This window comes from Heterocephalus glaber, unplaced genomic scaffold (assembly GCF_053883595.1).
Source record: "Heterocephalus glaber isolate CG9 unplaced genomic scaffold, H.glaber_assembly_v1.0 deba00001451, whole genome shotgun sequence".
NCBI lineage: Eukaryota > Metazoa > Chordata > Mammalia > Rodentia > Bathyergidae > Heterocephalus > Heterocephalus glaber.
In genome coordinates, this window is record NW_028258301.1 from 5432029 (window position 1) to 5438028 (window position 6000).

Consider the following 6000-nt stretch of genomic DNA (forward strand, 5'->3'; position numbering starts at 1 on the left):
GAATCACCATACTGGGAGGTCTCCAAGAAACTGATGGACTGCAAAAGTGCGGCTAACTCAAGCCACACAGGATAGATTTGGGATGCCCCTTGCCTCTTCCGCCTTCCTCCACACAGAGGATGCTGCAGCCTGGCAGCAAATTTCACCAGCACACACAGGTGAGTGACCAAGAAACTCCCATGGGATCCAGGCCCTCGGCTAGATTGTTTAGGCTCTTGTGTGTGGACAGATGTCTTGCACTACTCTGCATTTTTGGGTGGATATTATAAAATAACCCTACTACTTCAAGAACCTGTACCCTAATCACAGAAGAAATGAACAGATTCCTAGACATATATGAACTACCAAAGCTGGATCAAGAAGATATAAAAATTCTAAATATCAGTCAATGAAATTGAAAATGTAATTAAAAACTTACCAATAAAAACCTAGATCCCGATGGATTCACTGCTGAATTCTACAAGAAATTTAGAGGTAGGGCTGGGGATTTAGCTCAGTGGCGCTGCACCTGCCTCACAAGTACAAGGTCCTGAGTTAGATCCTTGGTACCAAAAAAAAAAAAAATTAGAGATCTAATGCCACTACTTCTCACTCTAATGAAATTGAAAGAGAAGCATATTCCCAAATTCATTCCCAGAAGCAAGTATTATACTGATAGCAAAAACCAGAGAAGGATCCAACCGAAAAAGAGAAATACAGGCCAATCACTAATGAATATAGATGCAAAAATCCTCAATAAGATACTGACAAACAATGTAGCAAATCATCAAGAAGGTTATACACCATGACTGAATAGGATCCACTCCAGGGATGCAGGGATGGTTCAACATACAAAAATCAATAAAGATAATACACCATATCAACAGAGCCAAAGACAAAAATCACATGATCATCTCAATACATGCAGGAAAAGCACTTGACAAAGTCCAATGTCCATTTATGATAAAGCTCCTACAGAAAATGGGAATAGATGGTCTTTATCTCAATCTGGTAAAAGCCATCTATGACAAATGGCCAACATTATACTATATGGTCAAAAACTGAAAGCTTTCATGCCAGAAACGAACAAGACAAAGATGTCCACTACCACCACTCTTTTTCAATATAGTTCTGGAAACATTAGCCACAGCAATTAGACAAGAGAAAGAAAAGGAATAAGGATAGGAAAGGAAAAAATTAAATTATTATTTGTAGATAGCATGATACTCTACAGAGAGGACCCCAAAAACTTCACCAAAGGACTTCTGGATTTAATAACCAAATTCAGCATACCTGGATACAAAATCAACAATAAAAAAACAATAGAATTCCTGTACACAAATAACTAACTCACTGAGAGAGAAATTAGGGAAACAACAACATTCACAATAGCATTGAAGAAAAAATGAAATACTTAGGAATCAATCTAACAAAAGAAGTAAAAGATCTTTACATTGAAATTTATAGTACTCTGAAAAAGGAGATCAGAGAGGATATGAAAACATGAAAAGATACCCCTTGCTCTTAGGAAGAACCAGTATAGTGAAAATGGCCATACTCCCAAAACTGGTATACAAATTTAATGCAATCCAAATGAAAATACCATAAAGCATACTTCACAGAACTAGAAAAAACATTCCTAAAATTCATTTGGAACCAGAAGAGACCTAGAATAGCAAAAGCAATTCTGAGCAACAAAGGCAAGGCAGAGGGCATCACAATCCCTGATTTAAAATTATACTACAAAACAACTGTGATAAAAACAGCATGGTACTGGCAAAAAAAAACAGACCTGAAGATCAATGGAACAGATTAGAAGATGCACAAACAACCCTAAACACACTCTGCCACCTTATCTTTGAAAACGGGGCCAAACATGTTCACTGGAAGAAAGATAGTCTCATTAATAAATGGTGCTGGAAAAACTGGCATTCCACATGCTGAAAACTAAAACTAGACTCATGTCTCTCACCATGTTTAGAGACCCATGTCTCTAAACTAAAATCAAACTGAATCAAAGTTCTAAATTTTCTTTTTTGGTACCAGGGATCGAACTCGTGTCCTTGCATTTGCACAGCAGGTAGCGAAACCACAGAGCTAAATCTCCAGCCCCAAAGTTCTAAATATTAAAACAGAAACACTAAATCTGCTGGAAGATAGAACAGGTTAGAACTCTTGAAGACATGGGTGTAGGCAAAGATTCTTTGATCTTTTTCAAAGTACTATAGTTTTCTATGTAAAGGTCTTTTACTTCATTATATTTACTCCTAGATATTTTATTTTTTTGATGCTATTCTGAATGGTATTGTTTCCCTAATTTTTCTCTCAGTTGAAACGCACATTTTTAAAATAACATTCATCACAGGGAATTTGTACCTGTACATGATATATCTTGCTTCTTTTTTTCCCATTCCCCTCTCCTTTTGACCCCTCTTCCCTTCCTTATTTAAGAAAAGCTTTGTTGGCTGGGGATTTAGCTCAGTGGTTCTGCCGCCTGCTTCACAAGCATAAGGTCCCAAGTTTTTTGTTGTTGTTGTTGTTTTGGGGGGTGGGGTGGTACCGGGGATCGAACTCGGGACCTTGTGCTTGCGAGGCAGGCACTGGAACCACTGAGCTAAATCCCCGCCCCATGGTCCCAAGTTTGATCCCCAGCACCAAAAAATAAAAATAAAAATGAAAAAGCTTTGTTTCTAGATTCAGTCTTCTGCATGTGGATAGCCAGTTTTCCCAGTGAAGAAGCTATCTTTCCTCTCGCGTGTTTTTGGCCCCTTTGTCAAGATCAGATGGCTGAATGTGCCTGGGGTAGTTTCTACATTCTCTGTTCTGTCCCATTGATCTGTGTGTCAGTACCATCCTGGTTTTTTATAACCATAGCTTGGTAATATAACTTAAATGCCAGGATTGTGATACCTTCTGATTTGCTCTTGTTGCCCAGGATTGCTTTTGTTATTCTGGAACTCTTCTGGTTCCATACAAATTTTAGGATTGTTTTCTCTAGTTCTGTGAAGAATGCTGTTGGTATTTTGATGGGGATTGTTTTAATCTATGTGTCAGTTTTGGAAATATGGCCATTTTGACAATATTAATTCTGCCTATCCAGGAACAAGGGATAACTTTCCATTTTCTGATGTCTTTTTTGATCTCCTCTTTTAGAATACTGTAGTTTTCATTATAGAAGTCTTTCACCTCCTTTGTTAATTCCTAAGTATTTCATTTTTCTGTACAGCATTGTGAATGATATTATTTTCTTAATTTCTTTCTTGGTGGGTTCATTATTGGTGTACAGGAACACTATTGATTTTTGTGTATTGATTTCTTTCTTTTCTTTTCTTTTTTCTTTTCTTTTTGAGGCAGGGTCTCACTATATAGTTCAGACTGGCCTAAACTCACTACGTAGTCCAGGCCGACCTCAAACTCGCAGCGATCCTCCTGGCTCAGCCTCCCGAGTGCTGGGATTATAGGTGTACGGCACCACATCCAGCTTTGATTTCTTATTTTGCTACTTGTTTGAACTTATTATTTCTAGGAGTCTTTCGGCAGGTTTTTGGAACTTCTATGTAAAGGATCATACTGTCTGCAAACAAGGACAGTTTGACTTCTTTCTCTCCTATACATATCGCTTTTATTTCTTTCTCTTGACTGATTGCTCTGGCTGAAGTTTCAAGTATAGGAATGTTGATAGTAGATACTCTTGTCTTATTCTTAATTTTAGAGGAAAAGCTTTCAGTTTTTCCCCATTTAATATCATGTTGGAAGTAGGTTTGTCATAAATGGTCTAATGGCTTGTATTTAGATGACTCCCCAAACGCTCATGCATGCATAGCTGGGGGTTTTTTGGAAGTGGCTGGATCTAGGGTGTGTGAATATGGATGAAGAGTGTGCGGTAACTGGATTAGTCCACTGATTGGTTTAGCATAGTTCTGGGTGTGGATAATTAGAAGCCCCATCCTGGGTTTGGGTGGCACCAACCAATAGGTTTGTAGCCTGGATGAAATAAAAAGCAGAAGAGAGGCTTGCTCTTTGCTGTTTTGCTGCATCCTGCCATCATGGGCTATTTCTCCTCTGCCATGCCCCGCAAAGCTGCTCTGCTTTGGAGCCAGCTGACTGGATTAAAACCTCTACAAACTGTGAGCTCCAATAAACCTATCCTCCTTTAACTTTGAGTATTGGGTATTTTGTCCCAGCAACCAAAAAGTAACTAACACTAATGACTTTTATCTGATTTACCTAAGGTTTTTCTATACATATTTTCTTCAGGGTTTTTTATCTTGAATGGTGTTGGACTCCGTTGAAGGCTTTTTCTGTGTCTATTGAGACAATCATGTGATTTTTGTCCTTGCATCTATTAATGCGATGTATTACATTTATTGATTTGTGTATGTTAAATCATCTTTGCATCCCTGGGATGAATCCTGCTTGGTTATGATTTATGATCTTTTTAATGATGTGTTGCACTTGTTTGCTGCTACCTCTTTGAGCATCTTTGCATCTATGATTATTAAAGAGATTGGCCTATAGTTTTCCTTTTCTTTTCTTTTTTTTTCCCAGTACCAGAGATCAAACTCAGGACCTTGAGCTTGTGAGGCAGGTGTGGCACCTCTGAGCTAAATCCCCGGCCCTAGTTTTCGTTTTCAATTGAGTCTTTGTCTGGTTTTGGAATCAAGGTAATGCTAGCTTTCAGGAATGAATTTGGAAGTACTCCCCTTTCAGTTTCATTGGTTTCTGGAATAGTATTATTAGGTCTTCAATCAAGTCCTTGTAGAATTCAGTGGTGAATCCACTGGGTCCTGGACTTTTCTTAGTTGGTAGGTTTTTCATTAATGCCTCAATTTCATTGCCTATTATTCAAGGTTTTTATATTTTCTTAGTTCAGTTTTGATAATTCATATATATCTACAAATCTATTTCTTTTGAATTCTCCAATTTAATGGCATATATAGGTTTTTGAGGTAGTTAGTAATAATCTTCTGGATTTCTGCAGTCTGTGTGATTTCACCTTTTTCATTTCTAATTTCAGGTCTTTTTCATTTTTTTTTGTTTTTTTGAGACAGGGTCTCACTTTGTAGTCCAGCCAGGCCTCAAACTCATGGTGATCCTCCTGCATCAGCCTCCTGAGTACTGGGATTAGAGGTGTGTGACCATGCCTGGCCCTTCAGCTCTTTTTTTTCCTCTCTCTCTTTCTTTCTTTCTTTCGCTAAGATTGGCTAAGGATTTGTCTTTTTTTTTTTTTAAGAACTACCTCTTCATTGATTCTTTGAATTTTTTAGTCTCAATTTCATTATTTCTCTTCTGATCTTTATAAGTTACTTCCTTGTACTAGATTTGGATATGGATTATTCTTGTTTTTCTAGGATCTTGAGGTGTATCATTAGGTTATTTGGGTTTGCTGTGTTTTTCTGATATGAGTATTCATAGCTATAAATTTCCCTCTTAGAACTGCTTTAATTGTATCCTATAGGTTCTAGTATGTTGTACTTATATTATCAAAAGTTGCCTTTTTAGCCAGGAATGCTCACGCAGTCCTGTAATCCCAGCATTTAGGAGACTGAGGCAGGTAGAATGCCATGATTTCAAGGTCAGTGTGGGCTACATAGTGAGTTTAAGGCCAGCCTGAACTCCATAGTGAGATCCTGCCTCAAAAAGCCCAGACAAACAAAAAAAATTGCCTTTTAGAGATAGATTATCTATTCCTGTATTGCCATCCCACTTGAGTTAGCTATATTCTACTCATTTTTCAGGATTCAGCTACATTTCCTCTAGGAAGTTTTCTCTAAATTCTCAGGACTAGGTTAGATATACCTCCTTTGTACTTTACCCTCCTCCACCAAGTCCCTTATTTTCTTGCCACATTATGTTGTACTGGGTATCACTACACTAGATTTTGAGCTCCTTGTAAAGACTGTAATTACTCTTTATATAGCATTCGACCAAGTGCACCATGATGTTATTATGATAGCATGATTCATTCTCTTAAGCATGTAGGCTACCTGCCCATATTCAGGCCTTCATAACCATCTATTA